At 42.2% G+C, this 21,109-nt stretch overlaps 2 long non-coding RNA genes across 3 annotated transcripts; one reads left to right on the forward strand and one right to left on the reverse strand.

Moving 5' to 3' along the window:
* Window positions 1-1,563: 1,563 nt before the first annotated feature.
* LOC121393814 lies at window positions 1,564-15,979 on the reverse strand. The gene is made up of 3 exons (XR_005961383.1): window positions 15,969-15,979; window positions 6,826-6,828; window positions 1,564-1,881 (listed from the first exon to the last, which is right to left on the reverse strand). It is a non-coding gene; the product is annotated as an uncharacterized LOC121393814 (long non-coding RNA).
* Window positions 1,884-20,501, forward strand: LOC108713575. 2 transcript variants are annotated; one of them, XR_005961381.1, is made up of 5 exons: window positions 1,884-2,147; window positions 2,473-2,651; window positions 3,032-3,213; window positions 11,945-12,012; window positions 19,632-20,501. It is a non-coding gene; the product is annotated as an uncharacterized LOC108713575 (long non-coding RNA). The 2 variants fall into 2 exon arrangements; XR_005961379.1 differs by having other exon boundaries at window positions 1,884-2,651.
* The last annotated feature ends 608 nt before the right edge of the window (window positions 20,502-21,109 follow it).

The raw sequence follows: 21,109 nt of genomic DNA on the forward strand, positions 1-21,109 counted from the left end.
AGCGCCGAATGCAGGTAAAATGCAACATGCTGCATCCCAACCTGCGTTTGGCATTTACATGCGTTTGTGTGAGCACAGCCATATTGAAAATAATTCAGTGCGTCTACTTCTGTGCTCCCCTGCAGCTGAACACATGAAACCAGAACGCAGGTAAGAGCCCTTACTGGGGTCTCATGCACCTGTACCTCTGCTTATTATTCTCTCTCCCCGTTCTTTATCTCTCAATTGTTCCTGTTTCTTCTAGAGTGAAGTATTTGGGCCTTATCTCCTACTTGTTTATTTTGGGGGTTGCTGCTGTGCATTACTGGCAGTTTATTGGTGATCAGACTTTGTCCAACATACGTACTCCAATGCTTGGTTGAACCAGCTTATTTATATGCTTGCAGGATTTTCTATTTTTATTTTTTTTAGGCATGTCTCTCTCATGGTGTGTTATCTTTCTGTTCTAGACTTTTTTTATTCTGACATTCGTTTCATAGTAGAGGGACCTAGAACCAGGGTAGGACCAAGTCAACAATGTTTCCTAGGCACCCAGATGGCTACTCTCCAACCCCCTGTGTGAGCAAAGCATAAGAAGGGAATGAATTGGAGAGTAAAAGTATCGTGTCCGGATAGAGGGACCTTAAACTGAAAGATATCATTTCAGAATAGAGGGACCTTAATATGAACGATAAAAGGGGTTATGTAATAATACTAAGCTTTCCCAGGAGCAATAACCCATAGGAGGCAATCAGCAGGATTCGTGTTACAAACACTTAGTCATAGGCTATAGCCTATGACGTGTTTGTAACACGAAATGATTAAGGCTGAGGACGCAATACATTTTTTTTTTACTTTGCTTAAACAACCTGGTGGAAGATTGCCTTTATTTTAGTGCCTGTTCCGTTGTATTTTTTGGTTTGTCCCCTCCCTCTGCCGAGGGCTCAGGGTGGTGAACATGGGCCACTTGTTGTGAGACCTTCATTCAAGGTTTATTATAGCTCTCAGATCACTCTTAGGAACACTCTTGGCAAACCTGTCCCCTGTTGGCTTCGCTCACACACAAACACACGAGGTGAGGTATTTACCCAGGCAGCCTCATTTGGGAGCACATTGAAAATCTATTCTGCCATCCGTTTGAGGTGTCCTTGCAACTAAACTCAGTGAGAAACCTCATTGTATCCCCCTGTTCTCACTTGCAGGGTGTTATAAATGACCCAGATCTGTTAAACCACTGTAATGTTGGTAATACTTTCCCTTTTTAAATGTGACTGGACTGCAAGCTTACATAGATCTTCTCTTTGTGCAGATATGAATGGGGCATGGGAGCTCCCAACAGCAACAGGTCACCTGCTACCCATACAATGATGTCAATAACTGGAGGATTAAGAAGGACGGTAAAGTGAAAGTGGGACTGTATTTCATTCCTTGCAGTTTAACTCAAGAAGGAGAATCTGATTAAATTTACACAAGCTGGAAGTGGTTGCAGAGAAAGCTTTGAACAGTTACCACCAAAGCTTTGAACAGTTACCACCAAAGCCTGGTCTCCACCAGACTCAGATTCAGCGCTTGGACAACCCAGTGATATGATATTCTGCCAACCTCAGTGCCCTGACTTACTCTGCTTTACTGATTTTCTAACGAAGAAATACGATGTGATTAATGGCTGAGCTCTGCCCTTGCACGCCAGCTCCTGCTGAACTGCTGCTCTCGCGATGAATTGGCTCCTTCCAGCCGGCTTCTACTCACACACTCTCTGTCATCGATGTATAGCGCTGTTCAAAGCATTATCGGAGTCTGGCTTGTTAGTATCAAATATATGGCTTTATTGAGCGCTTTAACATAGCTGAGGAGGGGGATTCACATCTAACGCGTTTCGTGTCAGTAAACCTGACACTTCATCTGATGAAGTGTCAGGTTTACTGACACGAAACGCGTTAGATGTGAATCCCCCTCCTCAGCTATGTTAAAGCGCTCAATAAAGCCATATATTTGATACTAACAAGCCAGACTCCGATAATGCTTTGAACAGCGCTATACAGCGATGACAGAGAGTGTGTGTTTACTGATTTTCTACCTACTGCACCAGCGGAGAAGGATCTACTACATCCCGCACGGTCTGATCAGAGCAGAGGGGTTATGGGAGATTATACCCAAGTAATATGTTGGTATGTATGGAAGCAACTACCCGCCAAACAAAATTGTGCTGCTGCTGCTATGTGGGTGAAACCTTAATTCTACTTGTTTGTCTGCGCGTATGAGAGAGTGTGAGTGAGTGAGCATTACAGTGCAGTAAGTGTGCAGATGGCTACCTGTGGCTGCTGCACCGAGTTAACCCACCGGATTGCCACTGTCGGGCTGAATGCAGTGTAATGTCCTTAATTCTGATTTCCCAGTGCCTCCCACCTGATCTTCACTTCCTTCTTGGAGTTGTTGTTCAGCAAGAGGCAGAGGGGTCTCTATCACTCTCCCTTTCTCTCTCTCACTGCACAGGTCCACCACCATTGGGGCACAGCCGTCCTAGGCCTAGTGGATTTCAACTTACAAGGGGGCCCGGGGAAGAAGAATCTGCTGCTGATGCTGACTCTGCTGCTGCTGGAGAAGGAGGAAGGAGCCGCCAGATAAGAAGCCACTGGAGGGGGGTGAAGAAGACTTGCTGCTGAACTTTAGAGGTAAGTTCCACTGAAACCCAATGTTTCTTTTTTCCTTGGTCACCAATGTCTTCACCTTTCAGTAGGGGTCCTGTTCACCAATGTATGTATACAGATGTGGTTGTCTCTTTCACCTTTTGATTACATATGGTCTGGCCTATATAGTACATACATGTGTCAGTAAGACCTAGGGTTCATTTATTAAGTGGAAGGCAGCATGCAAAGAACAAGTGCAAGCCACCATTATTGGACACTGCCTTTTATTATATCACTATTCATTTTTTTTAAAATCTGTCTTGTGTTTTTACTTCCCTTTTAGAAGGATTTGTTCTTACTATGATACATTTGAGTGTCAGTATCACGTTAAATTAAAGTATATCTGTTTTTATCTTTCCCTCCAGCTTTTTTATGTCTGTATGTGCCAGTGGGTACATGAGCATACAGGCTACATTCCATGATGGGGAATGGTTGGAGATTCCGAGTAATGACCATTAGAAACTGAACCTCCAACGCGTTAGCCCAGTGTGAGAATTCTTGGTGGAGCAGCTGTACCCACAGGAGGACTGGCATGTGTCACTGACAGGTACTGAACTGCTGGGTGGGGTGTAAGGAATCACACTGACATATACCATGGAAAGCAGGGTTTCTTATAAAACAAGAACATGGGTAAATTTCACTTTCATTCTTCTTTAACTTTTCTTTGTTTTTTTCTCTGCTTATTCATTCCATTCTCAGATCCCCCACCCCATCTATATGTTACCCCTCACTAATGTGACCAGTACCCAGAATAGAGACACACACACAGCAGCTTGGTGTTAAATCTGTGTAAGTCACAGTTTTATTGACAATAATTAGAAAACCTGCGCTATTTGATCCTGAGGAAGGCAAAAAAACTCTAGCAAGCTTCACTAGAGGGAAAAATTCCTTCCTGACCCCTTAACGGCGATCGGATTTGCTCCCAGGATCAGTGCGCCAAATTAAAGCAAGGGAAGCAGGGTGAGGGAAACAGAAGGGAATATGGCAGCATATACATTAGCGCCATTAAGCTGCCAGGTGAACACTGCATTCCTCTCTATTCAATTGGACCCCAAGTAGCCTACAGACCCGGCTTCTGAAGTCTTGAGGGATGGAGTGAAAAGGAATGCAGGGTCTACCAAGTAGCTTAAAGGTGCTCCTGTCTATGGAACCATATTTTAGGTAAAAGAAGGGGCACCGCTGGTCGAATTGAGGTGGAGGGAATGGAAATAGAATGTAATATGGCAGCATACACATGAGCGCCATTAAGCTGCTAGGTGAACACTGCATTCCTTTCATTCTATTGGACCCCAGGCAGCCTGCAGACCCGGCTTTGCAGACTGTGGGATGGAGTGAAAGTAATGCAGGGTCTACCGAGCAGCTTAAGGGTGCTCCTCTCTATGAACCATATTTTAGGTGTAAGTGGGGGCACCGCTGTTGGAATTACGGTGGAGGAAATGGAAACAGAGGGGAATATGGCAGCATACACATGAGCACCATTAAACTGCTAGGTGAACACTGCATTCCATTCCAACCCATTGGACCCCAGCTTCTACAGCCCGAGGGATGGAGTGGAAAGGAATGCAGGGTCTATCAAGTGGCTTAAGGGTGCTCCTGTCTATGGAACCATATCTTAGTTATAAGGGGGAGCACCACGTGTGGAATTATGGTGGATTAGAGTGGAGTCAGCGCTGGTGGAATTGCGAATGGCTCACTCACCTCTGTGTCATGAAGATAACCTACACAGAGGTGCATCGGTACTTGGTACCAAGGAAACTGCCGGTGGTGTTGGTGGCCGCTTGGTGGTTGCGAGGGCTGTCTGCAAACCAAACAAAATAACGTTAAACTCATGCCACAGGTTTTTACATTAGCAAGTGATATCTCTGTAGAAATTCTATTATATTTTGGGGCATTTTAATCAGAAATATGGCTGTTAAGCAAATTAAAAGTACTAAACGAGTTTTCACCATTTCCCTCGACTTTCTGTGATTATGGGACAAGTTGCAAATCGCAGGGTTCTCTGCATTTTCAAGCCTTTTGATCCATCCCAATTCCTTGCCAAAATGATGAAGATACACTTCCCATTGGTTTCTATGGCATCCCAATAGGTTTCAGTTGCACAGGAGTTATGTTCTTTTTGTGGTTGTTTTTTACAAAATCGCAGCATTGTAATGGATTTCAATACATCAGCCCTTTATACTTTCCATTGCAAAATAGTAATAGTTTAAGAAATATATTCATTAGAAACTGTACCTGGATATCTCTCCATGTTCTTCTGAGAATGGCCTGGTTCATCGCCTCTAGTGTTTTATAGAGGTATCTCAGTTGGGCTTTGGCCTTCCTCTTGTCCTGCTGGAACTCGGACATCAATCTCATCTTCCACCACCTGGTGTTTCGCATGCTTTCTTTGGCCATCCAGTAATCATGGAGTGCCCATTTCATTTGGCATATGATGTCCTGCCTCATGCACTTCAAATAAAGGGCTGCCAGTGGACCCTCAAACTCGATGATCTCACAGATCCCCTCCTCCTCCATGTAGATCCACTCTAAGCCCTAGAGAAATGTAAGAAACAAGAAGACATTAAGGTTTCCAGCAGTTTGTGTTTAATCCCCAGTAATAATGAGAGTAAAAATTTCTTCGCTTAGGCACAATAAGCAAAGCAATATGTATTTATTACCACTAGGGGAGCTGTTACATTGATCTCTATAGACAGAGCAAATAACATGGAAACTCTCACTAGTAAGTTCTAATACTAAATATGGGAATTGTAACACCCAGGGCAAACACTAAGCTAAACCCTGTTATATTTCTATTTAATCACATTTACATGGAAGATACACAATGTTTATCATTCAGTTAGTATCCCCTTTAACCCCTCGGGTACCTTTGTTGTCAGCCACTTTAGAGAGCAAGACTTACCTTCTGATTGCCTTTTATTGAAAGGCGGTCCTTGATGGAACGCAGGCCCATCTCTGACGCCCCTGTAAAATAAAATAGAGATTTGGGAAGGTTAGAGTTAATGTGGAGAGGTGCCATATGTATAGGGACAGCACATAGGAACAAGCACGTTTACTAATAGGATTTATTTGCCATGAAATTATGCCCAGCGCAATAGTAAATGAGCCCTATTTTATTGTGCTTTTAATGAACCTGTTGAACTAGAACTTTTCTAATGCTCTGATTGGCTCCCCATCTGCTCTAAATTGCATAATACATCATTTGCCCCACCTCCAGCGGAGCCCAATGTTAGGGGTGCCCTGGAATTGGAAAACATACAGTGCAGTTTTTAGTAGTTGGATAAAGCGCATTGCTGGGGTGGGGCTGTACAGTCAATTTCAGGGACAATAGTGGGTTGGGACCAACTTGGGCGGACTGCCACGTACAGGGACAGATAAAAGATGAATCCCCCGACTCACAAATCTACAGGTGAGAATAAAGAAGAACAGCTATAGCTACATCTACAATGAGCAGCATGGCAACTCCTACAGCCAAGGGATAAGCTAATCTTACTGTTGTAAGCACATATTATAGAGGGGGAAATACAGGAGCAGTACCTTTGTCCAGAGGATCCCAAATGGGAAGATGTTATCTCTGGCAGGGGGTCACTGAAGTCTTCTTTCTTCTTTGTCTTCTTCTCTTCTCTTTGCGTCTCTCTTCTTTCACTGTCTCTCTCTCAAATCGTTGTCTCTAAAATCGCTATCTCTCTCTCAAATCGCCGTCTCTCTCTCAAATCGCTATCTCTCTCAAATCTCTCAGGATATCTCACTTTTTGGGGAGAAATAAGAGACTGTTAGAAGCAGCAAATTAATGGCAATGCATAAACTACAGATCCCATAATGCACTGTGAGGTCTTTACCCACTATAAGGCTATTACTAGCCTGACTGCTGTTGTGTGTGTGCCATTTAGCTGACAAAAATGTTGGGCAACCAGGCTGTAGACTTTTATCACTGGCATGTGGAAAGGGCCTTCATCCCCCATGATGCACTATAAGGGTTGATCATAAGAGGTAGGTAGCATTTGTATTGCTTATAATGTCATGATGAGGGCTGGCTTGTAACAGGACTACAGATTCCATCATGCTCTATGATTCCTTGGATATAGTAATACAGGGGTCATCTCCATATTCCTATTGAATCCATTTCCCCTTGCATGTACCCAGTGTGCATGCTTCCCATAACCAGCTCTGTTCTGATAAGTGCCCCCTGCACCCATAATGCCAGGAATCCTAAGGGCAGACATTTATTCTTCTGATTAAATGTCTTTCTACTTAAGCCTCTCTGAACCGTCCCCCACTCTAGTGCTGAGGCCACTGACTGTTGCTAGGATGAGTGTGACCGTTGGCAAATGACAGTTGGCAAATGACAGTTGGAAAATGACTGTTAGCATTTACAGCAGAGGCAGAGAAAATTGTCTAATGGTTCAGAAAAAACAACAAAAACAAGTAAACCAAACACCCATTGCCTTAGAACTATAAGTTTTTATGCTCTCACTCCCATTAGAGGGGCATATGGGGAGATTTTAGGCACTTTGGCACCCACATGTGTTAGTAGATTGGGGGGCAGGGCTGCCATCAGAACCCCATTTTCAGGTGATTCCCTGTATAAGTGTAATATCTAGGTGTCTGTATCCAAATAAAAAGACAAGTCAGTATTAATTGAATATGTTCAGTGCCTCTCAACAGGCTGCAGTCCCCGTGTACAATTACAGACATGTCACATGTAAATAAAGTAATAGCCAGAGAGCACAATGGATCTTATACCATCATAGTGTATTTATTGCAGGAAAGTCATGCCAAGTTGCCTTAAATGACTCCCTCCTTTCCTGCTTGTCACACACATGTCATTTGGAACAGTTCCATGACAAGCAGCTCCCCAAGCAATTAGAGTGCTGGGCAATGGGACAATTTTGGCAGCAATGGCCCCACTACCCAAGCTACTATAAATGATGGGTGACAAAACACCCGAAATTGCCCTTTGTATCATCTAAATATGCCCCCCCTGCTCCCCGTAAATGGATCTGCTGCACTTACCTCTGTATCCAGAAATGAAATAACGGTCATCTGTACCTGAGCCGTTACATCACCTTCCTTGCAGCTTTCAGCCAATCAGAGCTGAGCTGGGAGTGATGTCACGGAGATAAGGCATGATATCCCAGTAACTGACAGCCAATCACATGCTCTGGTACAGATCAAACTTGCACAGTCTAAAACAACACTAATAAACTCCAAACATAAGCAGCTTTAGAACCAGCGCCCCCATCAGATCTCCTGGGACCCCTGACTGGACTCCCCCTGTCCCCATTTAGCTCTCTGTCTGTCACTGAACTACAGCTCAGCTACTAGTTATCACAGGGACTGCTGGGTAGTTTAGCAATGGCTAGAGACATACACAGGTCTGTGAGACCGTGATGGGGGCAACCACTGAGGGGGTACAGGGGGTTCTGCATTCAGCGTAGGAAGTGTAACTTTAGTACCAAATGTCACATATAGAACAAAACGTTTGATCCTGATTTGGCACTAGCAGGGAGGATGCTGGGATCTGAAATAACATTTTCTATCATATTTTTTGCATGCCAGCTTAGTTATTACCACATTTGACTTTACGTGACTAGCGGTAGGCTGTGCCCTTACATAGGTTGTCAGTGTCAGGCTGGGGGTCCAGGCCCCCAGGATTACTGTTTTAGGGCCCAGCCACTGCTATAACATCCCCCAGTGTTAGCAGCTGTGTTAGTGAGCTTTTGAGTGAACCATAGATACAGAGGTTTTTCTGCTTACTGTGAAAGCTGCAGGGTCTGTTGTGAAGCACTCACTGAAGCACTTAGTTACTCACGTAACCCAGCACCTAATCATTTGCCACTTCTGCAATATGTTTCCTTCTCAAGTGATAGACAAAATAGAGAGTCCTGGCACTCAATAGCGATTACAAAGGGGTAAACCCCTACGTGTTTATTCAGTCAAACAATGCACAACGTTTCGGGGGCGTGCCCCTTCGTCAGGTGATACATTACAACCACGTAACATCCCTTAAATACCGTTAAGCCCCTCCCATCAAGGTGAGTAAAAAAAATACTTAAAAATTCAAGTCCATTATAGAAAGTCGATATGTAGGTTAAAGTGAAGCTCCAATCATGTGCAATTCTAACTCGATCCATCTGTAACAAAATTAAAAGATGCAGACATTCTAGAGGAACATTTATTGTATTATTCTTTCCCTATTTAAAGAAGAAACATTTACCTTTCCCTTTGAAGTTATTCAGTATAATTCTTATCAGTAGATTATCTGAAAAGTAAGGAGATACATGGTAACTATTCAAATACAATGTTCTAAAAATATATTTACAAATAAACTGTAACAATCTTATTAAGTATCTAAATAAGACCATTTTTATAGGTAAATTTGATTTATTTTGATGACACACAAACAAATACAATACAGTGTCTGATGGGTGTCAGTGGATTAGTGGCAGGTTATGTGCAGGCAACACAAACAGGAGAATACAAGAGCTCAACATTACAGTTGTTGGTATGTATGTATGTGATTATAGTTAGTGGCGTAGAACAGGTTGCATCAGGTTTAAGTAGATAAGTTAGCTAGCCTGATCACACCAGTCTCCTCAAATCTTGTCAAGCTTATGATGTGCTCCCCTTGTTTCATAGGTTAGTTTTATGAGGGGAAGGGCTTTGTCTACCAACTCTCTCCGGGTTAGGGAACGGAGGGTTCCCTTAATCCAGTGCCTAATCTGCTTTCTCAGCAAAGAACATGAGCCTATGTACCGGACTCTTGCTGCATTGGTAGTAGTACCCCATCTATTACCCCTAGCAAACAAACTACTGGGTCCACTGACCATGGCATACCCAGTTCGTTCACCAAGGTCTCCACTATTTTAGCCCAGAATTTTTGTATAGGGGTTGACTGGACCAGGCCAAATGAATAAAGTTGTCACCAGGAGATTTGCATCGCGGGCAAAAGTCATCCTGCCTCCTACCAAATTTATTTAGATGTGTTGTGTAGGTTTGGTGAAGAAGCTTGTATTGTAAGAGTCTTTTACAGAGATTAAGAAATTGTATGTGTTATCTGTAGTTTCCTCCCATTGTGCATAGCGAGTCCTGGAATGGCCTGTACCCAAAGGTGGTAAGCTCGGTCAAAGGTTGGTTTGATTGTTCCCAGGATATCTCTATATAGTTAAGATAAAAGTTTGGCTGGGGAGGGGAGTAGAGGGTATCTTCTAGTCTAGGGCTATTGTGGTCATTTTAGGAGAAAGGGTGTGGAATTGTGCTTGAAAGGCGTGCCTGAGTTGGAGGTATCTATAAAGCTGTATCTGCTGGCTGGGAGCTTTCCCTTGCAAATCTTGGTGTGTCAGGAACTGGGACTCTCCAGGCATTAGGTCAGAGAGTTTTTTTTTAAGACCCAGCCTTGGCCAATAGGTGAAGTCTTGTAGTTTGTATAGATGGAGAAGCAGAGAATTAGCCCAAAGTGGAAGGTGGGTTGATAGAAGCGACCATGGGTGCTTCGGGACTTTCAGGGCTGTAGTCTAGGCTTTGTGTGGAGTCTGTAGGGTGTCTGGCAGGTTGGACATAGCTGAATGGTGCCTTTAGGGATAGGCACCTAGGCCCTCTATGGAATGGAGAATGGAAGCTTGGAGTGCAGTATTGGGTTTATAGGGGTTGGGAGAGAAGCACCAGTGTATGTAGGGAGGCTAGGTAGTTAAAGTAGAAATGTAGGGGTTGCCAAGCCCCCTTTTCCCGTGGCCGCTGTTAGTCTTTCCCAGGAAATGTGAGGGGTACTGTTAGCCTTGATGAAGGGAGTTATGATTGTATTTAGATTTTTAAAGAAGGATAGAGGGATAGTGAACGGAGAGTTGTGAAATACATAGATAACGTTGTGACCATGTTCACACTTCCCCATAGTGTAAGTGGTAGTTCGGCCCAGTTTTTAAGTGTTTGAGACAAAGATTCAGTTGTAGGGTCTAGACTGAGTTGTATGAAGAGCTAGCGGTCTGGGTGAACCTAGGTACTTAAATGATGCAACCCATTTTAACTGTGTCTGTGGGGGAAGAGGTGGGGGAGTGTCAATGCTAAATAGCTGTGATTTCTCCCAATTGATACTGAGTCCAAGTATTTTCCCTATACGTCCTGGACCATGGTTAATAAAGTGGAGAGAGATTCTAAGGGGTCGACTAGGTATATTAAGATATCAGCTGCAAAGAGGGACACTTTCCCTGTAATGTCCCTGCCTGGTCCCCATACAAAGTTGGATGGAGGGGAGATGAAGTTATTAACCCTGACCTTGGCAACTGGGGGACTTGTACAGTAGTTTGACCCACTAGATACATTTGTTGCCCAGGCCAAATCTATGTAGTACTTCCCAGAGGTAGTCCCACTCTACCAAGTCTCGGAGTCCAGTGAGGCCACTATTCTGGAGCCTTGGCTCTTTTGTGGGAGTTGGAGATTAGTGAAGAGACGACGAAGTTGAAGTTCATCGCCCTGTAAGGCATGAAGCTGGATTAGTCTGGGTCAATTTGGTCTTCTATGGCCCTGTGAGCCTTGTAGACAGGATTTTAGCTAATATTTTAGCGTCTGTATTTATAAGGAATTTAGGGCAGTATGAGCTACAGAGAGTTGGCTCTCAGCCTGCCTTTAGGGTGCCCACTATGAAGTCTTCAGCAAAGGATGGAGGCAGTGTTTGGGAGTCCCGGGCTGCTTGGAAGGTTTCTAGAAGGCGGGGGACTACTGTTTGGGCCTGTGACTTGTACCTGTCCAGGGGGAGCCCATCTAGCTCAAGCTTTTATTAGATGGGAGAGTCTGAATAGCCATTTCAACCACCTCAGCTGTTATAGATAAGTCAATGCAAAAAGATTCACTGGCATTCAAAGGCTGGTGCTAGCAGGGACGAAACCATGTGTGTTTATTTGCAGATTAGTGCAATGTTTATGAAAGTGAGACTAAATAAGCACAAATCTACTATACATAACTACCATCCAGCAGCTTCTCATATACAAATAGACCAAAAGGGCACTGTGAAGGTACTGGGAAAAAACTAAAAATGAAAAAACTCAAAAGGTGACATTGTTGGTAAAACATTTTTTTTAATCAAGGATATTGAGTATCACAATTAAGATGGCGAATACTTGAAAAAGTCACACACAAGCTAGATTATGATATAAAAATCATTATTGCAACGTGAATGCTACTGGATTTGGTTGCTACAATCCAGGCACCAGAGAGGGTTAAATGAGGGTTTTAATATGTCATGCTATTTGTGAACATATTTAACTAACGCTTTTATCCACTCTTTTCAGATAACCAGGCTACATGAATTTTCTACAGGGATAGACAATATTTCCATTCTCCCTCCCCTCCGTGTAGGGTAAGATAAAAGATAAATGTTACACTTTATGTTGCAGTTTTACCGTCTATTTTGCTACAATTAATTAATTGACAAAGTAAGCTTTGCTACTTTATTTGGACGTTGAACTTGCTTCACATTACTGATACTGAAAAATATTTCCTTAACTGCATTAGATAAATGGTTGCCTGTGTATCTCTGGACTGCTGTTTATTTATACACTATCACACTATTTATACCAGGAAGGGGTTTCTTCTTTCACTTTTGAGTCTCTTTACTTCCCTTTTTCTTCACAAGTATTATTTTTACATTCAAAATGATTCAAGGGTTGTTGTTTTCAAGTTATTGCAAATAATACTTGTGAAACTAGTATTAAAAATATCAAAGAGAAGTGTGAGTGAACGATGTACAGATACACCATCTGCAGCAATATATTCTTGCAGGTCTTTGGAGGTGATCTTTGGGTTGTCTGTAATGGTTCTCACAATCCTCCGCATATGCCGCTCCTGTATTTTTCTTGGCCTGCCAGACCTGGGTTTTACAGCAACTGTGCCTGTGGCCTTCCATTTCCTGATTACATTGAGAGTTTTTTGTAGCCTTCCCTTAAACCATGATATTGAACAATCTTTGTTTTCAGATCTCGTAGCAGTGTTCATTATGGACTGGAAAGGTGACAGTCTCTGGAGGGGAAGGCCAATTAAAAGAGAGTTACAGTAGTCTTGCCGTGATATGATGAGAGAGTGAATAAGAATTTTGGCAGCATCTTGGGTGTTGAATGATCGTATTTTGGATATGTTCCTTAGGTGGAAGTGACATGATTTAATAAGTGACTGGATATGAGGAGTGAATGACAGGGCAGAATCTAGGATAATATACGCATACAGATTACTCACATGCGACCGGTCCGCGTCTACCCTCGTGGTGGCCCTCTGTCAGCCGGACTCCGCTCCTGGCACACTGACAACGTCCAAAATGATAGATAGACAGGAGCCGTAATAACCATGGGTAGTGTTAAGATAAATATAATGTCTTTATTTCCAAGCATCTTTAAAAACACAAACAGGCATGCTCCTGGAACTGTTTAGCTAAACCATGACGTGTCTAGTCACCTGACGTTTCGTGCCTCTCTTTGGCACTGATGATGAAGTGCCAAAGAGAGGCACGAAACGCGTCAGGTGACTAGACACATCATGGTTTAGCTAAACAGTTCCAGGAGCATGCCTGTTTGTGTTTTTAAAGATGCTTGGAAATAAAGACATTTTTTTATCTTAACACTACCCGTGGTTATTACGGCTCCTGTCTATCTATCATTTTGGACAAAATCTAGGATAACCCCAAGGCACCGGGAGGGGTGATAGTGGAATTGTCAGCTATGATGGATACTTCCGGGATGTTACTGGTGTTAGTTGGAGGAAAGAGAACCATTTCAGTTTTAGAGAGGTTTAATTTAAAGTAGCTTTGCGACATCCAGGTAGAGATAGCGGACAGGCAGGAGGAGAAGCGAGTTAGGAGTTCTGGGTTGAGATCAGGAGATGAGAGATAGATCTGAGTATCGTCAGCATAGAGGTGGTAGTGGAAACCATACAAGTTGATTAATTTGCAGAGGGAGGAAGTATAGAGGGAGAATAGTAATGGTCCCAGGACAGAGCCTTGAGGAACCCCAATAGAAAGAGGTTGGGGAGAAGATGCTACTCCGTTGTAGGAGACACTGAAGGAACGATTGGTGATGTAAGAAGAGAACCAGGACAGGGCTGTGTCACGAAGGTCAAGCAAATGGAAGGACTGGAGGAGGAGAGGGTGATCTACAGTGTCAAATGCAGCTGAGAGATCAAGCAGTATTAGTAGTTAGAAATGATTGTTGGCTTTAGTGGTTAAAAGGTCATTAGTTAGTTGAGTCAGGGCAGTTTCAAGGGAGTGTTGTGGCCAGACTGTAGGGGGTCCAGCAGGTTATTGTCAGAGAGGAATGTGGTTAGTCGGTTATAGACTAGGTGCTCAAGTAGTTTAGAGATGAAAGGTAGCAGAGAGATAGGTCGGAGGTTGTCAAGATTGCAGGGATCAAGAGAGGGTTTTTTCAGAATGGGGGTGACAAGAGCATGTTTTATTTGAGAAGGGAACAGTCCAGTTGAGAGCAAGAGATTAAATAGGTGAGTTAAGGCTTTGATTAGACAAGGATTGGTATTGCGGAGAAGTTTTGAGGAAATTGGATCAAGCGGGCAGGTGGTAAGGTGAGAAGAGGCCAGAAGCTTTGAGACTTCCTCATCAGTGACAGGGGTGAAGGAGCACAGGAGGGACTGGGGAGTGTGGAGGGAGGGTGGTGGAAGTCTAGGGGGGTTGAGTAGTGTAATGTCCCTTCTGATAGTGTCAATTTTGTTTTTGAAGTGCTCAGCAATATCTTGAGCAGAGACAGATGTGCATGGAGGGGGTGGAGAAGGGGAATGGAGAGTGTTAAAGGTGGAGAAAAGTTGTGCTGGTTTTTTAGAAAGGGAGTTAATGTGTGAAGTAAAGTATTTTTGTTTGTTTGGCTTGGAAGAGGCTGGAGTTATAGGAGCGCAGGGCAGATTTGTAGCTCCAAAAGTCTGATTCTGAGTGGGATTTGTGCCAGCGACGCTCAAGTGCACGTGCATGTCTTTGGGGTGCTTTTGTATGAGCAGTATGCCAAGGTTGAAGTGGTTTGGGTCTAGCACGTTTAGTTTTTGTAGGAGCAATCCAATGTTACTATGATCATATGTGCTACTTTCACTAAACTCCACCATATATTTCTGTATGTAGCCCGTCATTGTGAATGAGAAGCTTATTTCCTGGTAAAATAAGGTTTTATCAAAATCTGTAATGTGTAAGCAGAGATCTGAATGTCTGGTTTGTCACATGATCTGGTAACCTTATTTATATTGTTGGGCAATTGCTTAGAAATTATTAGCTACTACTGAAGTGCGACTATGCCTTAATAAGCGCGGGAAAACTGAGAAACAAGGTAGAATTTACTGAACTCTCACTGCAAGAACAAAAGTGAATGGAATAAAAATCATCTGTGACAAAAACATGGAACATATTTGTGCTTTCTGTTCCGTTCATTCTAAAATCAGTACCAGTAAGTTGCTTTACTTTCCCTCAAGAAAGCTACACATTTATATGCATTATAAATATGTTGGACTCCTATTGTTTCCCTGTGTATGAGAAGGAAACATTGTATAGAAGCATATTGTTATTATTATATTCCTTAAAGGAAAGGTGGTAATGTTTTAATGTTAAGCCTTGTTTACTAAACTGCAAGCAAAATGCAGAGTGATAAAAATGAATACAAAGTGCCCTGTCCTTTTGCTTTTATTCACCTTTCTACACTGGTTGCTCTTCACTCGGAATGCAGAGGTATAACAGCAGGCAGGTGGCACATGGGTTTAACCTGTAATACACTGTAGCAATTGCAAGTAGTAGTTGCAAGTCATTCAGACATGTCGCTAGAGAGTGGTGAGGCTTCAAGGTGCCCTGTAATTCCTGCCGTATAGTAGGCATTCAGTTGAGGGTTCACTTATACCCTGACACTGCTCTCCTCTTCACCTTGCATCATCATTTTAATGACATACACTTGCACCACCAGTTCCTTCAGGATACAATAGTAACAAAGTCTGGTCAGACTTTTTCAGTTAATCCCCCCAGAGAGCCAACCTTGATTTAAGCCCACCCTATAGCACAAGCCTCCTTCTGAGGTGCAACGTGTTATTATAACAAAATCACAGATATAGGAAAATATTACTGAAATATCAGCAGCAGTCAATACCTAAGACAGCAAATATGTTTTCACCCCAAATATTACAGTGACTGACCTTCAAGTTGGGCTTTCAGATGTATCTAGGAGAGCAAATATCACCCTTACTGGCCTTTAGACTGAGCCCCTCTGCCATTGCTCTAAGCCCTGTAGGGGTGCCAGCCCCAGAGTTTGCAGACCACTTTAATAAAACAATCATTGTAGTCACAAAAACAGTGATCATATACAATCTATATACATACCCACACCCAGTGGTGGTAATACTATAGTGGGTGCAATTTTTTTTCAACTTCATTTCACTGGAGGGGGTGTGTGTGTAAAATGTTTGCACCCCCGCTGAGCCTTTCCTATGCCTTTAAGACATTTGCTTGCCATTCAGGGGAGATACTGACAAGTTGTTGACACATTTTATACAGGATCTTTGGTTTATAAAAGAGAAAATGAGAGGACCCAGTACAGATAATTGAGGTATATTACTTGACAGCTCAACAAAGTTCCCTGCTTGTCCTTATTCTGAGCACTTTGAGTGGTGCATGAACATTCAGTTAAAGACACAGGGGAAAGTGAGGTGTAGCTAAACAACATGGCTGCCAAAAGTAGCGGTTTCTCTGGCAAAGATACAGGGGGCTGGTGTTAAGAGAATGGGAGATAGTCATCATGGCCATACCTCTATACAAACTTACATATCTCAGGAGATATGAAAAACTGAGAAATTCAAAATGAAGTTGAAGTTTTTTTGGCCGAATAGATCTGTTTTCGATCAAATAGGTCTGTATTTGGCAAAATTCTAATCGTATGAATCGAAGTCATAGCGCATTCGATTTGAAGGTTTTCAAATAGGTTCTAGGAGGTCCCCCATAGGCTAAAACAGCAATTCGGCAAGTTTTAGATGGCGAATGGTTGAATTTTTAAAGAGACAGTACATGATAAATTTGAGATACGAATTTTCTAATTTTTTTCAAATTCAAATCGAATTTGGACTATTCCCTCTTCGAAGTACAAAAGAAATAGCTTGAAATTCAAATTTATCAATTCGAAAAATTCATCTCAACCTTTGATAAATCTGCCCCCTAATGTAGCAAATTTTAACTGTTCACAGTCTGTACCTGGATTCCTAAACTGAGTTGTGAAGCGTCAGAGAAAGGGAAATTAACATTTAAACCTCAAATTTAGAAAAATGGTTAAGCACGTTGAAAAAAAAGGAAAATACAGAAAAGTCTCCCTGGGCTCAGTATGATGATATTATTGGCCCCTGGGCTAATCAGCTGATCGGTTCAACTTGACAGATCTGTTTGTTAGGTGACCCATCCAGACATGTGGGGTTTAATGAATAGGGCCAGCTTTAATGCTTTTTTCAGTTGGATGGGGTAGTATTCACAATAGTAGCATTTGTGAATGCAAATCGGAATGTACAGGATCAGGGACAACTTCAATTACGGACAAGCTGCTTTAGCTGGGCAGGATCAGGGGATTTACCACCTGGACTGGCCATATGTGGCTGCTATAAGATGCCATAGACAGTCACTGTTCAGTGGGCTGGTGGGGGGCTGTTTGGACCTCTGTGTGCTTAAAATGCTAGGGCCTATTTTGAATCCCAGTATGGAGCTGCAGAGAATGGAATCTTTAACTCTGCTATACTTTAACCGTTGCTACATTATGACCTATGGAACATGCATAGGTCAGGGGCATATAGACACCCCTTACCAGCAAGAATTATTTTAGGGCTGCAATCAACCAGTATCAGGGCCTACCAGGGTCAGACTGGGCTGGAGAGATACTGGGAAAAACCTAATGGGCTCTGAAAAATGTTTCCTTTAATTCCTTCTCAGCTATGTGCGCAAAAAGAAAAAATTTGTGCGCACAGCTTAGAAGGAACATTGGCTCCAACCCTCATAGGCCCCATCGACCCAGACCAGCACCCCTCCAAAAACTGTGTGCACTTGCTGTGCTCCCCCCTGATCTCCCCCGACCATAGCCGATAAGGAGAGAAGTTAAAGGTGAGCACAGTGGATAGTAGATAGTGCCTTGCAAAAGTATTTAGACCCTGAATACTTTTACTGAATAACATCTTACTGTGACTGTAATGCTTTCATTTCTAATTTGACTGTTTTGAGTTAGAAAATATTATAATAAAAATGAATTCCATGCAATGGAAGTTCTACATTGGAACAGATGAGAAACACTGACTTTCTACTGGCCTCCACTGTCAAATCACAAACAACGCCACATTTTCTGGATAAAAATGCTGCCATTAATGGATCATTTTTTAGGATTACAATCTGAAGGTCAGCTGTAAAAATGAATGCTACCAAATACATACGATGTTAGAGCTAATGTTGTAAAATGGCATAAATGAGGAAAGGGTACAAAACAACAGTCAATTGGGCTCAAATCGTTCAGTTGTCAGAAAGTCTAAATTACTTCAAACCAACAGGATGATGCCCAGAAAAGGTCATCAAAACTCTTGGTTAACAATAAGGAGACTTGTAATACAAGGCAAATATAAAAGCAGCTCTGCATAAGACTGACCTTTATGGGACATTGCACAAAAGCAGCCATTACTCAAAAAAAACCATGTGAAAGTGCTTCTGGCGTTCAACCAAACCTTTTGTGAAAAACACCTGGGGCTATGCTCACTTTTTTGTGCACTGTATACAGTGGGAATGCAAATAATGGTATTAGTTATGGTTTGTTCTATAAAAAACATATAACCACATATATGAGGAGGGGGGGTTATATCCAAAAACATGTCAAAATATAAGCAAAAGGGTCAAGGTTTTAAATTCAGCCAACAGGCCAGACTAGTGATTTGCTTCCATGGTTCTTCTGTAGTACATATTCGTAGAAAGTGTGAGCGCACACACTAGCCTTCCTTTATTTGTTAGCCTGGTACACTGTCCTCTAGGGAGACGGCACTCCCCGACAGGGTCGGACTGGGGGGCCCGGGGCCCACTGGGACTGCTGGTCCAGGGCCCCCCGCCCCCACTGCGCCGCACCGAGTTCGGCCGCTCAACCGCCGCCATGCGCATGCGGTGCTTCTCATGCGCATGCGCGAGTGGCGATGCGCATCGGCGAAAACTTTTTTTCCCCAAAATTTTTATATGTAGAGGGGGTCTGGCCCGGCGGGGGCCCACGAGGGTCGGGGCCCACCGGGTTTTTTCCCGGTGTCCCGCCGGGCCAGTCCGACACTGCTCCCCGAAATCCAATGGAACGAAACGAAAGGAGGAATCGGCACCCAGGAACAGCAAATTGGGGAAATCCCCTTACTTGTTTATTACGTCAAATGATGCACAACGTTTCGGGGGCACGCCCCTTCGTCAGTTGATGTTGCAGACAGTCTATACAACCCTTAAATAGCCTGCTAGGCCCTCCCACCGTGTAAACAAAATGGCAGAAAATACAAAAATTAGATAATTGCGCAAGTCCCAAATTCACCAACAAAAACAGTCCAATAAGGTGAATGAAAATTGATATCTTACATTTGGAATTTTATCAATAGTATAGAATATTACCAATTCATACAGGGTACAAAATTATAGGCTATTACCTACTGCAGAAAATTCAATTCAGCTGTTATCTGCAAAGTAGAGAGATATAAAGTTAAATATCTGGACTGCTAAAAACAATGTATCTATACTTGTTGTCAGCTCAGGTACATGGCAACAAAGTACTATATTATAAATAGCAAGTTAAATTGAAGTCTTCATTAAGTCCCTTTGGTACTTGTGTTTGAAGTAGACAAATCCAGTAGCTTTCACCCTGTAACAATTTTTGTTTTACATTCTGTCCACTTTCTCTAAAATTTGCCAACGTAATTGTGATGTCTTGTGTTTATTTTCATTAAAATGTTTGGCTAATGTGGTTTCATATTTTTTAGATTTGCTGGAAGAATTTTTATCCTCCTCTGCCGGCTGGAAGTTGCGAATCATGGATTTATGTTTGTTTAAGCGTGTTTTGATCTGTCTACTTGTTTGCCCTATGTAGGCTAATCCGCATGGACATTTAATGCAATAAATTACATTAAAGGAGTTACAAGTATGAAATCCTTTTGTGTGATGTTTTGTTCCTTTACAGGGATGTGTGACAGTATCCCCCTTAGTGATGACATTACAATGCCCACAATTATGGCAAGGGTAAGTGCCTGGGGTTGCCTTAGTATAGAGGGGTTTCTTGTGTGTATTTCTGATCATATCCCCTTTATTTCTACCCCTTTTATACGAAAAAATAGGAGGGACAGAAAACAAATTCCCCAATTTAGGGTCATTTTTCAGTATCATCCAGTTTTTTAGTATGATTTTTTTAATAGCTGTGGAATTAGTATCGTAAGTAGACACAAATGGTACCCGTTCCGATTTTTCTTTGAGATTTGTATTTTTTGTTAGTAATTTCTCCATGGGAATTTTTCCAACCTCATCTTTAGTTTTGAGTAGATTCTCATAATTATATCCTTTGGTGTGAAATTTTTCAATCATTTTAACAGATTCCTGGGACTATAGCTCGTCAGTGGAAGTGATTGTCCTGACTCGGAGCAATTGACTTCTCGGTAACCCTCTAAATAAACTGGGCGGACGAAAACTATTAGGCTTTAGTAAATTATTTCGATCAGTGGGTTTGGTGTAAAGTGAAGTGATAAAACCCATGTTCTCATATTGTATATTTACATCCAAAAAGTGGATATTATTTAAATGACACTCTAAGGTGAACTTAATAGATGGGTGCACATTGAATTTTGTACCCACTCACACTAACCCCCCTTCTGAATTAACTATTGATTTTTTCAAGTTTATGAGATCGCTTAAATTAAAAGCTTATTTCTCTGATAAAGATAAGGTTGTTAAAGAGGATGAAACCAAATCAAAATTAATTTGTAAATTACAAAAAAAAAAGTAAGTTTATGCCACCAGGTTTATGCAGACATCCAGGGAAGGGTTTACCAATTAGTCACCACCTCCCAAATACGAGACTCAATTCCCAGTAGTCTCAGTAAAAGGTCAATGAAAATTTGTGCAAAACTCATCCCTCAAAAGCTCTTTATAATAATAAATAGTTCATCTATTGTGATAAAAATCCAGTGTAATAGAAATAGTCCATCCAGTGTAAAAAAAAATAATTCTGCAATAAAAATTTTTGGCCATCCAGTGTAAAAATTTGTGAAATTCAGTATAATAAATAGCATAAAATTTGCATAGAATTGGTGATTAAAAATCTTGTCTATAACTCACATATTTTGCTCTGTCACTGGAGTTCTGGATGTCTACATGTAGACCAGTAATTCCCAGGATAGGAGCAGTACAATTCATCTGTGCCCAGGATTACAATTACAATGAGACCATTCTACCAGGAAGCCAGCAGGTA

Source organism: Xenopus laevis, chromosome 1L, assembly GCF_017654675.1.
Source record: "Xenopus laevis strain J_2021 chromosome 1L, Xenopus_laevis_v10.1, whole genome shotgun sequence".
Classification (NCBI taxonomy): domain Eukaryota; kingdom Metazoa; phylum Chordata; class Amphibia; order Anura; family Pipidae; genus Xenopus; species Xenopus laevis.